A 19,558-nucleotide genomic window follows, 5' to 3' on the forward strand; every position below is an offset into this window, starting at 1 on the left:
TTGTTGATGTATTTCCTTGGTCATACCAAGATATGTCGGGAATTGACAGGGATATAGCTCAGCATACGATACCACTCATTCCAGATATGAAGCCTGTCAAACAAAAGTTGCGCCGTATGAAACCGGATGTGGCTCTCAAAATCAAGGAAGAAATCAGGAAGCAGTTGGCCGCAGGTTTCCTCAAAGTATCCAAATATCCGGAATGGATAGCAAATGTGGTTCCAGTTCCAAAGAAGGATGGAAGAGTCAGAATGTGTGTTGATTACAGGGATCTCAATAAAGCAAGCCCAAAAGATGGGTTCCCTCTACCTCAGATTGACATTCTGGTCGATAATACAACAAATCATGCACTCCTGTCATTCATGGACGGTTACGCCGGATACCACATTCATCACGCAATGGGGTACATATTGCTATACGGTAATGCCATTCGGGTTGAAAAACGCGGGTGCCACCTACCAAAGAGCAGCTACAGCATTGTTACATGACATGATGTACAAAGAAGTAGAGGTCTATGTCGATGATATGATCGTTAAGTCTAAAGATCGCCCAGGCCATATTATTGCACTTCGCAAGTTCTTTGAAAGACTCCGTAAATACAACATGAGATTAAATCCAGCAAAATGTGCATTCGGAGTCACGTCAGGCAAATTACTTGGATACGTGATCAGTTCTCGAGGGATTGAAATAGATCCTACAAAAGTAAAGGCGATCATGGCCATGCCACCACCCAAAAATGAGAAGGAGATCCGAGGTTTCATTGGAAGGTTGCAGTATATAAGTAGGTTCATATCAAAGCTCACAGCGATATGTGAACCTATATTCAAGAAGCTCAAGAAAAATGTCCCAGTCACATGGGATGACGATTGCCAAAAGGCTTTCGACAAAATCAAAGAGTATTTGGCAAACCCACCCGTGCTAGCGCCAGCAATACCTAACTTTCCTCTTCGACTCTATCTTACGGTCACAAGAGAAACGATGGGGGCAATGCTAGCACAAGTAATCGAAAGCAAGGAGAATGTAATCTATTACTTGAGCAAAAAACTTCAAGGATATGAGACGCGATACACACCACTTGAGAAGTTGTGTCTCGCACTCGTATGGGCCGCACAGAAGCAAAGACATTACATGCTCACTCATACAGTGCATGTCGTGTCCAAGACGGATCCTCTCAAATACTTGTTCAAAAAACCAACACTCAATGGCAGATTATCAAGGTGGATAGTCAATCTTGCTCAGTTTGACTTGAGATTTGTGCCACAAAAATCCATCAAAGGTTCTGCGGTTTCTGACTTCTTAGCAGACTTCCCGCTAGAAGAAGCTGAAAAAGAAGAAGACGAGTATGATTTCCCTGACGAAGATTTACTCATGACCGAAGATGATAGATGGACGCTCTATTTCGATGGAGCTTCAAACCAGAAAGGATGTGGTGTAGGAGTCTTGCTCGTATCACCTAATAAAGAACACATCCCAATTTCCATGAAGCTCAACTTTGATGTCACCAACAATGCCGCAGAATATGAAGCATGCATTTTGGGGTTAGAAACAGCTGTCGCCTTGGGAATTAAGAAACTTAGAATGTATGGTGATTCTTCACTAATCATTAACCAAATCTCCAAGAGATGGAAAGTGAGAAGCGAAAGTCTCGCCACGTATCAAGCTCATCTAGAAACTCTCACGGAGCAATTAGATGAATTGGAATATACGTATTTGCCAAGAGAAGAAAACCAATTCGCCGACGCACTAGCTAAATTAGCATCAATGGTGCGAATTCCAACTGATACAATTAGAATGCCACTAACCATAGAAAGAAGATATGAGTCGGCTTATGTTCATGCACTTGACGATGAACAAGAACCACAAGAAGAAGATGAAGAGCCATGGTATACGAACATCCTTAATTATGTGACAAGGGGAGAATACCCTCCTAATACTGATAAAAGGGCACGTCGTGCGAGGCTCCTGGCCTCACAGTATGTGCTCATCAGGGGAGAACTCCGCAAGAGAACTGCATTGGGAAGAAATCTCTTATGCATAGCCAAGAAAGAAGCACATAAAACCATGGAAAACCTTCATGCTGGTATATGTGGAACGCACATGAATGCAAAGATGTTAGTCCAAAAAGATTCAACGACAAGGTTACTATTGGACTACTATGGAGAGAGATTGTCACGACTACGTCATGAAATGTATGAAGTGTCAAATCTACGCGAATTTACAGCATGTTCAACCTTCGCTTCTCTACACATACACTTCTCCATGGCCTTTCTCCGCTTGGGGCATTGACATCATTGGAAAAATAACACCACCAGGACAAGGGGGGCATGAATTCATTCTCGTAGCAATCGACTATTTCACCAAATGGGTCGAAGCTGCCTCATATGCTAAGCTGACGGCAAAACATGTAGCTCAATTCATTGTGAAAAATATCATATGCCGCTATGGGGTACCACATGAGATGATCAGTGATAATGGAACACATTTTCAAGCCGAATGAGCGGAATTATTACAGAAATATCATATCAAGCATCACCGATCATCACCTTACAGACCACAAACAAACGGAGCAGTCGAATCGGCCAACAAAAATGTGAAAACTATCATCGAAAAGATGACAGAAAATTACAAGGATTGGCCAAGTAAGCTACATTTTGCCCTTTGGGGTTATCGAACCTCTGTTCGTACATCAACAGGGGCTACCCCTTTCTCTTTGGTCTATGGAGTTGAAGCTGTACAACCAATCGAGCTCGAAATCCCTTCTCTTCGAATCGCATTGGAAAGCCAACTAGATGAAGTCGACTGGATTAGAGCAAGATACGACGAACTGGTCTTGCTTGATGAAAAACACTTGGCAACTTTGCATCATGTCCAAACCTACCAACAGCGTATGGCCTACCAGAAATATCAAAGAGGGTGACCTAGTGCTTAAGGAACTTCGTAAAAATGTGTTGGATCCAAGAGGAAAATTCAGACCGAACTGGTCAGGCCCGTACATTGTTAAAGCCATCCTGTCTGGCGGAGCAGCACAATTGGTAGACATGGACGGTAACAGCTTCCATAATTTAACCAACTTGGATCAACTCAAGAAATTCTATGCCTAGTCGCATGGGTTCATGACCCAATAGAGCTACGTTTGGCCTGATTCCTTTTTAAGATTCGTAGGCAACCCCTCAAGAGGGCCCGGACACGGTGGGCCTGAACAAAAAAAAGGTAAGGGAAATTCCCGTGACACGGGATTTTATCCCGTCTGACGGGAGAAATTCTCGTGCCACGTCACCTTTTGTCGGCCAACAAAAAAAAAGAAAAAGAAAATTGTCGTGACGCGGGAATTTGTACCGGGTCACGGGGCCCTTTCACCGTGACACGGTTGAATTTCAGTTTTTCCGTTTTATTTTAAGAATAGTGGCGCATTCGTTGCGGATTCATTGTTCGAGTTTTTATTTTTGTTCTTCCATTGCGTCCGACTCCTTGACTCGGATAAATAAATAATAAATAAAAGTCATTGTAATTTTTATTTTTAAGGCTGAAATAAATGTGCTATTATTATTAAAATAAATGCGACTACAAGTATTTGCATCATATGCCTTATTTTAAATAAAAATTATAAATCATAAAAAGCAAAGCACTATTGATCTAATCTCTCTTCTCATTAGGAACATCCTTCTCTTGGTCAATTAGGTCGGCCTTCAACATTAATGTGTCTTTCATAGCCCGAACCGTCACACCCCTTGTCGAACTTTCACCCCTTTCACCTTTCTTGAATTTTTTTGGTTGTTTCTCCCTATAGACCATCTTTTCTTTACCCTTCCCTTTCACATAATTCTTCTTTCTTGGCATTATAGGAGTCTTAAACTCAATCCATTGTGTTCTCGGACCTAGACGATCTTTAGGAGGAGCTTTCTTAATTCCAAGACGACTCTTCACATCAGACTTGTGTGATCCGGATCGTTCCCTCCTACTTCTAGGGTTCAACCATGCCTTGTATGCACTAGATAAAGGAGGAGGAGCTTGGTCACTTGTAGAAAGGGTCCACAAAGGTCTTCCAATCCAATAAGCCTCGTACTTGTGAACGTTACTTTCATACAACGATACTTCCCGAGGACTATCGTTTTAGCGTGGAATTACTTGTTCAAGTCCATACTGCCGCATCAGTCGAGAAGGGCAATAAAAGGTCAGTTTTGAGATACTAGGAACACGGCAATATGGAGTTTCATTAGTGCCAACCATCCTAGTAAGCCTCCACCAAGGCAGCACCCAACGAATGGAAAATTCCCTCTTTGCAAAGAAATTTTTCCAATCTTCATACGACATGTTCGCAGAGTAATTCTTTTTCCTGCGGACTAGGTCGTTAGGGCCATATTTTTCAATATCGTCGGGAGCTTCAAATAATTCCAAACGCTCCATCAACCAAATCTGCAAAAATTAAAAAAAATAAAAAAAAAAAAAAAAAATTAGTCGAAAAAATAAATAAATTGCAGATTCCCGTGACACGGCAGGGTTAACCGTGTCACGGCAAACACCCACCGTGACACAGTGCCTGTTTTGTGTCACGGGGGCTAATCGGAGCGTATTTTTACGTGCAGTAGTACAAGAGAGCCCTTCCTGACGGCTTTCTGGTCAGCTTTTGCCTCGTCAAGGCCACGAAATGTTTCTCCAAGGCACGTCGGCATAGGAGATCTTCCAGATTTGACATGCTCAAGCACAGACGCTAGACAAGCATGTCCTACCCTACCGTTTGCAAATAAGAGCTTGCTAAAAATGCAAAAAATATATGCCCTTCTACGATATACATGATAAGACTCAGAGATAGGGCGATTAAAATATAAATTAGCAAGTTTTTCTAAGTCTACTTCATTACCACAAACAATTCTATTTAAATCTGGATCTGTTAGATTCAGATGGCGTTCGAAATCTTGGTAATAATATTCACGTAGGGTAGGCATGGCAATAAGGTTTCTAGCAGGAAATCCAAAGATTGCACCAAATTCCTCCGGTAGGGGACAGATTGCATCATAATCAAATTTGAAACAGTGCGTTTCTGGACTCCAATAATCTAATGCTGCCCTAAGAAAATCATGTTCAATAGCTACATGTCGCAGGGCTAGCAAACCCCTGACATGAAATAATTCTAACTCTCTTTTCTCAGCATTGGTCAAAGAATAAGACCAGTCACGCAATGTATTATCAAAATTCTAAGACATGATTATTGAAATATGAAATTCTAAATTATTATGTGTTTCGTAATTATGCATATCATGAATAAACTGGTCTTATTTTATAGAAAAAGCGCTCGACACTGCCAGAATTTATCTTTTTATACGCGTAAAACAAACCGCTGAGTAATACGCGTCCCGTGACACGGAAAGTTGCACCGTGTCACGGGAACTTTTGTCGTGACACGGCAAGTTCTGCCGTGACATAGTGCACAGTGTCGTGTCACGGTACTTCACGCGTTTTCTTTTTTTCATCTTTTCCCGTATCTATCCAGATTTTTTATAGTATTTTATCTTCACCGTTTGTTTTTCAGTTTTTCTGAGAGTTTTATTTCTAATAAAATTCTCACTTTTTTTTATCTATATTCTTATTATTATTATTATCTTTATTTTATTTATTTATTTATTCATCACTTTAAGATTTTATTTCTTTATGACTTTTTTTTTGTCTTTTTATTTCTTTTTCTTTTGGGGAAGGTAATTTCTTTTATTTATTTTATTTCTTTTTATTTATTTTTGCTTGTCTTCTTTTTTTCCTTTTCTTTTGGGGAAGGTCGGTACCCTACAGTACTCCACTTATGTTTCTTTCTGTCACGTCATACACACAAGGAGTTTCAAGCACACACTAACATAAATACATAAAACGTGAATAATGTACAAAAGAATCGTAATAAATAAACATGTCAAGTGTCATCATAGTATGTACAAATAAAAACCCTCGAGCAAAAGTCTCTAGAGCTTGAATCAGTATCATCTCCACCCTGCGCATATGAGAACGGTGAGCCGAAGAGTCCCTCCACCATCCGAGTACGGGGAGTAGTGCCTCTACTAGTCCCTGTGACCCCAGCAGTAGTCAAACTCAAGGCAGGACCTGTCCAGTCGGAAAACGGTGTAGACTGGCCCAAAGACACTGGAATCTTCGGTGAAGGCATCGTCCCATACATCGGAACTGAGAAAAAGCCCGACACCGGTGGAGGAATCCCTGACAATAGAGCTGAAAATTAACCAGGATCCAAGGGAGTTAAAACAGACCCAAGCTCAGGTTGTGGAGGCTGTGAAAACAACTGACGCTGCCCCTGACTCTGGCCCGGAAAGCGCCGAGAAGACTGATATTGCTGCCACTGAGCCTCCTGAAATGGCTGAGTAACCTGAGGCTCTCGCTGAGAATGAGAACGTCGGTGAATCTCAGGAGATCGTCTACCACGACCAAGCTCCTCCTCGTCCGAGCCTCTGTGCCTCGAGCGCGAGCGGGACCTCCGTTTCTCCTGAAAGATACAAAACCAAAAGATGTCAACAATGCAAAATAAAACAAATGGTAGAAATAAAAATGAATGATACCTCAAGAACGTCGCTAGAGCTCCGACAACTCGCACCACGCCGAAGCTTGATGATGCAATACTTCAAGGCGTCAACCAGCTTCATGAGTCCCATCATCTCCGGGCGGTTAGGCTGAGGATAAAACAAAGAAAAGTCAGTAACAAACAGTGTTAAAAGGATGAATAATGCATCCAAGAAAACTCACCGGCTCAAAGACCTCGGGCAGAGACTCCTGCGCCTGTCTGTAACCCTCTGGCGCGTCAACAATATGGTCCTCTGTGATACCAATCGGCCCTGGATAGCGAACAGACTGAGGAGGAATCTCGATCCTCCCCACAAGGCGAATAGTTGTCTGAAAATATGATTGAATAATCAAGTTATTCGACTATTTAAAACAGAGATTAATAAAGAAGATCCTCAAAAGAAATCATACCTCAGGAAGACGGGGTGGAGGAGCCAGAGAGGGAAGCAAATCCCGCGCATAGTCACTCTCCATGTGTACAAGCTCCTGCCATGGAAAAGTATAGCGCTCTCCCATGTTGATCAACTCTCTGATCAAGCGTGAGTCCAGCATCGACTCTGGTGGAGATTAGGGCACCACAAAACGATCGCCGCTATGCCGACGAACGACTCGCTCCCCCAAATACCTGACAAAGCGTCCAGTACCAACCAAAATGGTGCGGTGCCCAGAAAGACGCAAGGCCTCAGGTAGATCAGTCATCCCGGCCCAAGGACGATATTAGACATCAATGGCAACCTGAAAACCGTAAACAGTCGGCGTGAAACAACAGAAACAACTTCAGAGGGAAAATAACAGCAACAAAACTGATTCTTACGCCGACAGAAGAGGTGCCTCGGCGTAGCAGCCCACGCTGTGTAGGGACAGACTCCACCCACGACTCTCCTCGATCACGCCACACTAGTAGAAAAAACCCTATTTGTAACGCCTTATTTGTAACCATCAAAGTTTTTTTACTTACAAATACTATATTTGTAACCAACAATAGCTATGTCTGTTACAAAAAGGATAATATTTGTAACGGACAACATAGGGTTGGTTACAAAAACATCATATTTGTAACGGACAACATAATGTTAGTTACAAATACATCATATTTGTAACGGACAACATACAGTTGGTTACAAATAGGAAGGATATTTTTATATGTTTTCAAAGCCTCCCAAAGGCCCATTACTCCCCAACCCTAACTACCACTACAGCCGCCCCCTCTCTCCTTCTTTCTTTCGAATTTGTATTCTCTCTCCTCTTTCCCTCTTTCACTGTTCTTTGTTCGTTCCTTTGAAATCTCTTTGGGAACTTTTTCCTCCCTTCTTCTCATCGCTTGTTCAATCATCTCCTCATACTTTGTTCTCAATGACGTAGGCAACCATCACCGCTCACAAATTCTCTCTGTTTCTTCGCCCTCTGCATTCACTGATAGTGGTCACGATGGTGACGGTGGTCGCGAGCAATAACGACGGTGCAGTTCAATTTTAATGTTTTTAATTGGTGTTCATGGTATGAGATTTTTTAAATTTTTCCCTGTAAGTTTCAATTTTAATGTTTAACTTTGGTTTATCATCTTTGTGTTATTGTTATCAGGTTCTATAATTTGGCCCCTTTTAAGGTTTAATCTTGAGGTAATTCTTATCTTCTGCATTTCTGATTTATGTGATTTTCAATTAATTTCTTTGTTGGGGTTTTTTTTAATCCGATTTTAATTCATGGATATTATAAATTTTGTATTATAACTTGATTATAAAGGATTTTTGACGTTGTTTGAATTTGGGAAATGGGGTTTGATTTATTTTTTTTCAACAAAGTTGTTGATTTATGATGCTAGATGTTTATTATTGAAGTTAAATTGAAATATTGAAGTGGGTATTATTTGTTGGGCTTAAAAGTTGATATGTGAATCGATATGAAGGTGTTTTTGGGTTTCTAGGAAGTATTATTAGCTTTGCTATACGAATTTGATTGTAAGACCTGAATTTGAAATGTGGTAAGGCTTGAACTTGGTTGTTAGTCTAGTGTTCTCAGTAGCAATAGATTGAGCTAGTCATCCCCTTACTTTCAATGTTGTCAACATCTTAGTATAATTGAAATATTGAATGGTTGAATGTAGCGAGGTTTGATATCGGAATCCGATGTGCTTTATTGTTTGGAACTTAGGTACCGAATTGCCGATGTAGTATATAGCATGATAATGTTTATTGGTTGCCACACTTTAATTTTGGGGAATTTACGAGTCCAATTAACTATTATTGTCATGTTGTGTGATTTTGATTGTTTTATCTTGTGTTGTTGTGGTATCAATTGATTCATGTGAGTTTGTAATCTTAAAAAATTCAAGTCCTTAATATAATAGAATCTTGCTTAATGCTACGATTGATAATTAAATTGAGATATTTTTTTTTTGAATAAATTAGTAACTTGAGATTATTAAGACCTCAATTTCTATAGATAAATAATGTATTTTTTTATTTATTTGCACAGGAAAAGTCAAGGAGCTGATCAACATTTGATGGGGGAGCTATATCGACACTTTTTAGGACTTTTTATCATAATTTGTTGTAATGAAATGATATAACGTGATAGAATAAAATTTACTTTGTATCTATTAATTGAAAGGATGATTATTATTCCACATAATATTCACTTATTTATTTTTATAATTATCTTTTTGTTTGTTGAATTTTTTTCCCATAATAATAATAATAATAATAATAATAATAATAATAATAATTATTATTATTATTATTATTATTATTATTATTATTATTATTAATATTATTATTATTACATCAACCTAGCATTTGCTAGGTATTTTTTTTTAATATCGAAAATGAGCAATTGTAACCAACATTTGATATGTCGGTTACAAATAGGTACCTATTTGTAACTGACATATCAAATTTTGGTTACAAATAGCAACATGTTTGTAATAAACATATTAAATGTCCGTTACAAATACATAACTATTTGTAACTAACAATTGAAATGTTAGTTACAAATAGGTACCTATTTGTAACGGAAAATGTCCGTTACAAATGATAGGACTATTTGTAACTCCAGTACTTGTAACGGCCAAAGTTGGTTACAAATAACCTGTTTTTGTTAGTTACAAATAGCGTTTTTTCTACTAGCGCCAGCTGGCCTCGACAGGGAAATCATGGACCGCTCCAAGACGCCGGCGAGGAGCCAAGCCTGGGAAGTACTCGTAGAACCATAGCTGCGATGAAAAGTAATCTTTAGCACATGAGTCGAACAAGTTAAAGTGAAACAAAAAGGGAAAAGATCATCACCTCTACGACTCTCCACGGACCATAGACGGTGATGGGAGACTCGTCATTCTGCTGCCGACAGCCATGACGTAGCGATAAGAAGAGATCAGCGTATCCAAGGCTGGCCCAGCTATACGATCCTATCTCATGGATCCTGACCAGAGCGGGGAGGTAGCAAAGGAGTACACGTGAACTCCTATCGGGAGAAAGGGTCATAGAAATCAGGATCAGGATGAAAATCCGCACTCGCTGCTCAGCCGTCGTATCCTCCATGTCGAAGCCACGAGCTAAAACTGAAGCCAGCTCCGATCATCCGCTCCTAGGACCACCTCGAGACACTGGTCGGGACCTGATGTACTGAACGATCGGACCCAACAAATCAGTTGTCTCAGCCGATCCCCAAGACAGATCAGACATCTGAGCTACAGCCCGGTCGGTGAAGCGCAACCCGCTGATCATACTGAAGTCTAGGGGGGTCACCGTCATCTCCCCCCAAGCAAAATGAAAAGTGTTGGTAGTATCCCAGAAATACTCCAATAATGCGCGAACGACCGTCGCACCTCAACCCCGGGGGCTGCGAAACCCTACAACCGCCGTATAGAAATCTACTAAACCAGCCGATTCCCATAGGGCGCTCGTAGCAAGATCCCTCGTAATGATCTGGTGAAGTCGAGGGATCAAATCGCCGGCTCTAGAACCGTGGTGGCGAAGCGTGCCACCGACTATGCCGGAGAGTGAGCGATGAGAGACATGGTTTTCACGACAGAAAACCAACTAGTCTGGAGTCCACGGAGGTGGAACCCACCTACCTCTACTCGCGGATGCCCGAGGCTCGGGCTCTAAAGCATCCTCGTCCATACCCTCAGGAATGGTGAGAGTGTCCTCCTGAAAAGCCCGACGCCGGCCGAGGGTAGAAAGATCGCAATCTCGTCGCCTAGGCATGCTATTATAAAAATCTAAATACTTAGCATCATTTCCTAAGTTATTTAGTTATTTATTGAATTATACGCTAATTTTTTACCTCCAGACTAAAAATTGGCAAAATTATGGTATTTAGTTTTTCCATGACAAACTAATACTACAGTTCTCCTAGTCACATGATACTATGTTCTCCATGACGATATAGTACATACGCAAAATATGTTTCGAAGTTGCACAAAAACAATGAATCAACACATCATGAAACACTTCACAAGATTTACCACCGTTTCTTCACCATTTCAAGTACACAAGAAATAACATGAACATCATTTCACAAAGTAGTACCCAAAAATGGTGATCTGCTCAATTATCCATCAAATCATGTAATTTTTGTCTCAAATTTCTCACAAACACACATACATACATATACAAGTAAAATCATGGCAAGAACTTCAACATAAAACCTCAAAATCAAAAAATCCCCAAATTGATTTTTAAGGGTTTTTTTCATGAAATTACTTCAAATTCAAGACAAAAATCAAAGGAAACTTACATGGATGCTTGTAAAGGGTCGAAAGTGAGGAAGATAGCAAGAAATTAGAGCAAAATTGGTGGAAATTTGAGCTCCAAAAGCTCGAAAAACCTCGAAGAACTACGCGGCCGCCGTGACACGGCTGAGTTTGCCGCGGCTCGGTGGAGAACAGACGTGTCACGGGGAGCAAGTCCCGTGTCACGAGAAGAGAAGACGTTGCCGGAGCCTCGTTGTGCAGAAGCAGCACCGACGAGCAACAGCAGCAAACAACAGTAGCAGCAGCTCTCAGCAGAAGAAAAAAAAATAAAAAAAAAGAGAATGCAAAACCGCCGTGGCACGGTTGCCATTCCCGTGTCACGGTAAGCTCGGACGACCGCCGGTTTCTCTTAGACATTCCGCGGCGTTTGTGTGAAGCAAGAAGATGAAAATGGAGAAGTATAGAGAGAGGAGATGAGAAATGGCGAAATGGTGAAGCAGAAATATGAATTTAAAGCAAAAAAAAGTAACCGTTGCAAGCCCCGTTCACCGTGCCACGGTTACCGTTGTTGTGTAACGGTACAATTTGACGTGGCACGCTGATTCACGCGTTGACCAATTCAAACAGCAAAATAAAAAAATAAAAAAAAGGGGAAAAAGTATTCCCGTGACACGGGATTTTATTCCGTATGACGTTTTTTACCAGATTGAATGATTTTACCACATTGTCAGCGAATATTCCTGACGTTTTTTACCAGATTGAATGATTTTTCGAGCTTATTGGGCGATTATTTTTCGCTAGAATTACGCGGAAAATTCTAACAGATATTTAAGGGGGACTAAAATTACCATTTTACCCCTAGCAAACATCAAAGTCTATTTTTCGGCATTTTAAGCACTTAATATGGTCGGATAATCGGCTTAAAATTGTGAATCATCTGCGGCCCACGTTCGGGGATAATCGAACCATCATACACTTACAAATTTCAGCAATCGTCGGCTTTCCTCAGGCTTGGAAAGCGTTATCGGTGGATTTTTCTTCAAGTATAGAAAACCGCCAATTCGGCTTTCCTCAGGCTTGGAAAGCGTTATCAGTGGATTTTTCTTCAAGTATAGAAAACCGCCAAGTCGGCTTTCCTCAGGCTTGGAAAGCGTTATCGGTGGATTTTTCTTCAAGTATAGAAAACCGCCAAGTCGGCTTTCCTCAAGCATGGAAAGCGTTATCGGTGGATTTTTCTTCAAGTATAGAAAACCGCCAAGTCGGCTTTCCTCAAGCATGGAAAGAGTTATCGGTGGATTTTTCTTCAAGTATAGAAAACCGCCAAGTAGTCGGCTTTCCTCAAGCATGGAAGGCATTATCGGTAGAATTCTTCAAGCATAGAATGACACCATATTCATACGTCGACTTTCCTCAAGCATGGAAAGTGTCATCTGGTAGGTTTCTTCAGGCTTAGAAAGCTACCAAACTCATCTGTCGGCTTTCCTCAAGCATGGAAATCGTTTCAACATACGTCATCCGGTGGATTCCTTCAAGGTTAGGAAGCTGCCAAATTCGTTTGTCACCGATACACTGGTGCCAGATACGTATTCTATCCCTTTATTCTTTTATCTGTGGAACTAACATTTTTCTGCAGGTATCGGCGTATACAAAGTGATTTAGGATCGCAGAACGTCTTAAATCATTCTCCATCCCTATCGGCTACTTTGACTATCGTTTCGTTTTCGAAACTGACGTTTCTACAAACTCAGTCAAAGTGGGGGCTTCTGTAGACACCTAAAAATGTCTCCCCAAAACCAAACCCGATGATGAACAACCTTTCACCGCCACTATTGGTCAGGTTTAGTATTTAATCCCGAGAGTGCTTAAAAAATCATATTTTATTAAATTCATATTTTTGAACAGTCCATGGATTAGTCTTGATGTTTGGTAAAAGCATAGTTTTAATTTCAGCCCAAACTTATTAATTAATTTTAAGCCCAAACCTTTTTTATTTTATTGTTTTATTATTTATTTTTGGCCCAAACCCTTTATTTATTTTTATTTAATTATTTTCTTATTTTAGCCTGAATAATAAAAAGTCAGAAAAGGCCCGAAATTATCAATCGGCACTTAAAATGCCGAAGGAAATTAGGGTTAAAAATGTATTTAGACGGAAAAAAAGGCTGGAATTTCCCGCGCCACGGCCGGTACCTACCGTGTCACGGGAATCCTTCCCGTCTAACGGTGGAATTTCCCGTGACATGGGAGATCTGCCGTGACACGGGGCATTCCGTGTCTTTTCCGCGTAAATCCTTAACGCGTTTTTTTATCCCGTTTTCTGAAAATTTCCCGCGTCACACCAAAAATGTACCGTGTCACAGGAAAGTGTACCGTCTGACGGAGGGACTTCCCGTGTCACGGTACACTTTGACCGTGTCACGGTTGCTTTTTTAGGGTTTTTATCATTTTAGGGTTCCGTGTGCTCCCTCATCACATTTTTCCTATAAATACCCCCTCATTTCTAATGAACGGGGCACCGAGTAATTCTCTAATTTTATTTTCTCTCTTCTATGCTTTAGCCTAAACAGTAGCCTACCCTTTTCACTTCAAAATTCCTTCTTCAAGTACTCAAAGGAGTCTGTACTTTACTCGTGGTTCTATCCTTAAGCCAAGGCGTGAAAGGTAGAATTGTTTGAGGGTTTGGCCTCAAAATCAACTATTTTTTATTTAATTTAATTTAATTATTGTTTATTTGTTTCCTTAAAGTTACTAACTCGTTTATTATTTTGTAGTTGCAAACAAACAGAATCAAAGTAAGGATCATGCTCCTTTTATTTTTATTATTTTTCTAACGATTTTATGTTGTTGGAATTGTGATTAATTTGGTTTTAATATTATTGTTGTTCTGTTATTATTTATTGATCACCATATTGTATGTTTAAAGGGAATATGTAATTGAAAATCACGCCTAATAAGATAATTTGGACAACCGGTTTAGGATCCTTTTAATCTTATTATTAATTGAAGTGATCACCAATATTTTAGAATTATGTGTGCATTAATATTAAACCAATTTAGTTAAATAATAGTTTGGAGCGAATTGAATTATTGTTTGTATGCCTTTGAGATCACAGGAGTGCTTTTCAATATAAGAATCGAGTAGAGGCCAATACGGGCAAATGTGACTCCATGACTCACTTCGTACCATCATCCCCGATCCTCCTTTCGTGGTTCCGAACCATATGGAGTTAGTAATCTCATGGATTATGAATGGGGTGTAACCTTCACGGGTCAATCGTTGTTTCCTATCGTTGTCACTTATTCGTGGTTGCCTTTTATGATCCGTGAACGGTTTACAAGTTCCTTAAAAACTTGTTGGCGGCTCCCTACTTTCCTTGTCCCTAATCATATTATGTCAATTACCACTTCCTATGAGTGCCAAGCATATTCACAACATGCTTTTAACGTAGTCGCACTACGAGCGACGCCTACACAATGGGAGCTATGCTAGCACAAGAAGTAGAAGGCAAAGAGAATGCAATCTACTATCTAAGCAAGAAGATGCTCGAATACGAAGCACGCTATACACCACTCGAGAAATTGTGCCTCGCCTTGGTGTGGGCCACAACCAAGTTAAGACATTACATGCTAGTGCACACCGTCTTCGTAGTCTCCCGATTAGATCCACTCAAGTATCTATTTGAGAAATCTACACTTAATGGACGCATATCGAGATGGATAGTCAATCTAGCCCAATTTGATGTAAGGTTTATGCCACAAAAATCTATCAAAGGATCCGTGGTGTCAGACTTTCTAGCAGACTTCCCAATAGAAGACTCGACGCCAATACAAGACAATGAATTTCCAGATGAAGACTTAATGGTCACTGAAGTTGATACCTGGACCTTATACTTCGACGGATCCTCAAACCAAAAGGGATGTGGCGTTGGAGTACTACTAGTATCACCTAAAGAAGAGCATGTTCCAATCTCCATAAAGCTTGATTTCGACGTTACCAACAATGCTGCCGAATGTGAAGCATGCGTGGTAGGCCTTGAAACAGCTTTGGCATTGGGAGTAAAAAAGTTAACGATATTTGGAGACTCTTCTTTGATTATCAATCAGATATCTAAATGGTGGAAAGTAAGGAGCGAAAGCCTAGCCCCTTACCAAACCTATCTGGAAACTCTTACCAATCAGTTAGAGAAGGTAGAATACACATATCTACCTAGGGAAGAAAATCAATTTGCTGACGCCTTGGCAAGACTAGCCTTAATGGTTAGGATTCCCACAGAAATTGAGCAAATGCCTCTAACTATAGAAAAAAAGCACAAGTCGGCATACATCCAGGCTATAGAAGACGAGACGAAGTAGTCCAAGAAGAAGAAGAAGAAGAAGAAGAAGAAGAAGAAGAAGAAGAAGAAGAAGAAGAAGAAGAAGAAGAAGAAGAAGAAGAAGAAGAAGAAGAAGAAGAAGAACCATGGTACATGGATATACTCAATTATGTCACCAAAGGAGAATACCCTCCCCATGCTGACAAAAGAGCAAAACGAGCATTAAGACTTTTGGCTTCCCAATATGTACTCATAGACAACGAGCTACATTAAAGGGTACCTAAGGGTCGAGCTCTCTTATGTGTAGGAAAGAAGGATGCACAAAGAGCAATGAGAATATTCCACGAAGGAATCTGTGGCACTCATATAAATGGAAAAATGTTAGTCCAAAAAATAATGCGAGAAGGATATTATTGGACTACGATGAATAGGGACTGCCATCAATATGTAAAAAGATGCCCTAAGTGCCAAATCTATGCCAATTTACAACATGTTCCTCCATCCTTGCTCTACACCTACATATCGCCATGGCCATTCTCTACATGGGGAATTGACATCATCAGCAAAACACTAGTAGAAAAAACGCTATTTGTAAGTAACAAAAACAGGCTATTTGTAACCAACTTTGGCCGTTACAAGTACTGGGGTTACAAATAGTCCTATCATTTGTAACGGACATTTAATATGTTCATTACAAATAGGTTACTATTTGTAACCAACATTTGATATGTCAGTTACAAATAGGTACCTATTTGTAACCGACATATTAAATGTTGGTTACAACTGCTCATTTTCGATATTAAAAAAAATACCTAGCAAATGCTAGGTTGATGTAATAATAATAATAATAATAATAATAATAATAATAATAATAATAATAATAATAATAATAATAATAATAATAATTATTATTATTATTATTATTATTATTATTATTATTATTATTATTATTATTATTATTATTATTTCTGGAAAAAAATTCAACAAACAAAAAGATAATATAAAAATAAATAATTGAATATTATGTGGAATAATAATCATCCTTTCAATTTATAGAAACAAAGTAAATTTTATTCTATCACGTTATATCATTTCATTACAACAAATTATGATAAAAAATCCTAAAAAGTGTCGATATAGCTCCCCCATCAAATGTTGATCAGCTCCTTGACTTTTCCTGTGCAAATAAATAAAAAAATACATTATTTATCTATAGAAATTGAGGTCTTAATAATCTCAAGTTACTAATTTATTCAAAAAAAAACAAATCTCAATTTAATTATCAATCGTAGCATTAAGCAAGATTCTATTATATTAAGGACTTGAATTTTTTAAGATTACAAACTCACATGAATCAATTGATACCGCAACAACACAAGATAAAACAATCAAAATCTTACAACATGACAATAATAGTTAATTGGACTCGTAAATTCCCCAAAATTACAGTGTGGCAACCAATAAACATTATCATGCTATATACTACATCGGCAATTCGGTACCTAAGTTCCAAACAATAAAGCACATTGGATTCCGATATCAAACCTCGCTACATTCAACCAATCAATATTTCAATTTTACTAAGATGTTGACAACATTGAAAGTAAGGGGATGACTAGCTCAATCTGTTTCTACTGAGAACACTAGACTAACAACCAAGTTCAAGCCTTACCACATTGCAAATTCAGGTCATACAATCAAATTCGTATAGCAAAGCTAATAATACTTCCTAGAAACCCAAAAACACCTTCATATCGATTCACATATCAACTTTTAAGCCCAACAAATAATACCCACTTCAATATTTCAATTTAACTTCAATAATAAACATCTATCATCATAAATCAACAACTTTGTTGAAAAAAAAAAAAATCAAACCCCATTTCCCAAATTCAAACAACGTCAAAAATCCTTTATAATCAAGTTATAATACAAAATTTATAATATCCATGAATTAAAATCGGATTAAAAAAACCCCAACAATGAAATTAATTGAAAATCACAGAAATCAGAAATGCGGAAGATAAGAATTACCTCAAGATTAAACCTTAAAAGGGGCCAAATTAAAGAACCTGATAACAATAACACAAAGATGATAAACCAAAGTTAAACATTAAAATTGAAAATTACAGGGAAAAATTTAAAAAATCTCATACCATGAACACCAATTAAAAACATTAAAATTGAATTGCACCGTCGTTATTGCTCGCGACCACCGTCACCATCATGACCACTATCAGTGAATGCAGAGGGCGAAGAAACAGAGAGAATTTGTGAGCGGTGATGGTTGCCTACGTCATTGAGAACAAAGTATGATGAGATGATTGAACGAGCGATGAGAAGAAGGGAGGACAAAGTTCCCAAAGAGATTTCAGAGGAACGAACAAAGAACAGTGAAAGAGGGAAAGAGGAGAGAGAACACAAATTAGAAATAAAGAAGGGGAGACGTGGCGGCTGTAGTGGTAGTTAGGGTTGGGGAGTAATGGGCCTTTGGGCGGTTATGAAAACATATAAAAATATCCTTCCTATTTGTAACCAACTGTATGTTGTGCGTTACAAATATGATGTATTTGTAACTAACATTATGCTGTCCGTTACAAATATGATGTTTTTGTAACCAACACTATGTTGTCCGTTACAAATATTATCCTTTTTGTAACAGACATAGCTAATGTTGGTTACAAATATAGTATTTGTAACTAAAAAAACTTTGATGGTTACAAATAAGGCGTTACAAATAGGGTTTTTTCTACTAGTGAAATCACTCCCCCAGGAACAGGAGGCCACGAATATATCTTAGTAGCAATTGATTACTTCACAAAGTGGGTCGAAGCGCAATCATACGCTAAAATCATTGAAAAACATGTAGCACTCTTTATTGAGAGGAATATTATTTGTCGATATGGAGTCCCACATGAAATGATAAGTGACAATGGAACTCACTTTCAGGCCGAATGTGAAGAATTGTTACAAAAATATGGCATTCAATATCATCATTCTTCCCCTTACAGACCTCAAGCAAATGGAGCAGTCGATGCCGCTAATAAAAACCTAAAGACTATCATCGAGAAAATGACGGAAAATTATAAAGATTGGCCTGAAAAACTTCACTTCGCATTGTGGGGTTACCGCACGTCAATCCGCACGTCGACAGGAAATACGCCATTTTCCTTGGTTTATGGAATGGATGCCGTACAACCTGTCGAATTAGAAATTCCATCTCTACACATCGCGTTAGAGAGTCAACTCGATGAAGTTGAATGGACTAGGGCAAGATATGAAGAGCTAATTTTACTCGATGAAAAACGACTAGAAGCTCTGCATCACACTCACTGTTATCAAACTCGTATAGCTAGGCATTTTAATAAGAAGGTCAAGACAAGAAACATCAGAGTATGAGACTTGGTGTTAAAAGCATTAAGGAAAAATGTTTTAGATCCAAGGGGAAAATTTAGACCTAATTGGTCTGGACCCTAGATTGTCAAAACAATCCTGTCAGGAGGTGCAGCAAAACTAACTGATATGGATGGCAATGAGTTCTCGAACATGACAAATCTTGACCAACTTAAGAAGTACTGCCCATAATTACTTGAGTAGGATACTCAAGAGAGCTACGTTTGGCCTGATTCCTTAAGAAAGGATACCTAGGCAACCCTTTACGGGTGCGGCCACTTTATTTTTCGACATTCTCACATTCCAGAATTAATTAAAAATTCGACAGAAGATCGGCGAAATACCAGCGTCACAGAGAAGAATCTGGCGCTAGCCAGCAACCATCAGCGCCAGCCAACAGCACTGGCGCCTGGCGCCAGACTGCTGTGGCCGGCGCCAGTCACAAATAAGCGGCGCCAATTCACAGTTAAATTCTGGGCAAATTTCGGTGTTTTTCGGAAAATTTTCAACTTTCGTACTCGAAGAATTTCTGGAAAATTATTTTTTCCGATTTTCATTGCTTTAATAAAATAAATTTAAAGTAAATAATTAATTAAAAGCTGAAATT

The 19,558-nt window shown here is 39.1% G+C and overlaps 2 long non-coding RNA genes across 2 annotated transcripts; one reads left to right on the forward strand and one right to left on the reverse strand.

The window, feature by feature from the left end:
- The first annotated feature begins 7,692 nt into the window (after nucleotides 1–7,692).
- On the forward strand, nucleotides 7,693–9,206 carry LOC110722373. The gene is made up of 3 exons (XR_002511579.1): nucleotides 7,693–8,011; nucleotides 8,134–8,171; nucleotides 9,028–9,206. It is a non-coding gene; the product is annotated as an uncharacterized LOC110722373 (long non-coding RNA).
- A 7,326-nt stretch (nucleotides 9,207–16,532) lies between these two features.
- Nucleotides 16,533–18,084, reverse strand: LOC110722374. The gene is made up of 3 exons (XR_002511580.1): nucleotides 17,753–18,084; nucleotides 17,593–17,630; nucleotides 16,533–16,735 (listed from the first exon to the last, which is right to left on the reverse strand). It is a non-coding gene; the product is annotated as an uncharacterized LOC110722374 (long non-coding RNA).
- Nucleotides 18,085–19,558: the final 1,474 nt, after the last annotated feature.

Source organism: Chenopodium quinoa, unplaced genomic scaffold, assembly GCF_001683475.1.
Source record: "Chenopodium quinoa cultivar QQ74 unplaced genomic scaffold, ASM168347v1, whole genome shotgun sequence".
In the NCBI taxonomy this organism is placed as follows: domain Eukaryota; kingdom Viridiplantae; phylum Streptophyta; class Magnoliopsida; order Caryophyllales; family Amaranthaceae; genus Chenopodium; species Chenopodium quinoa.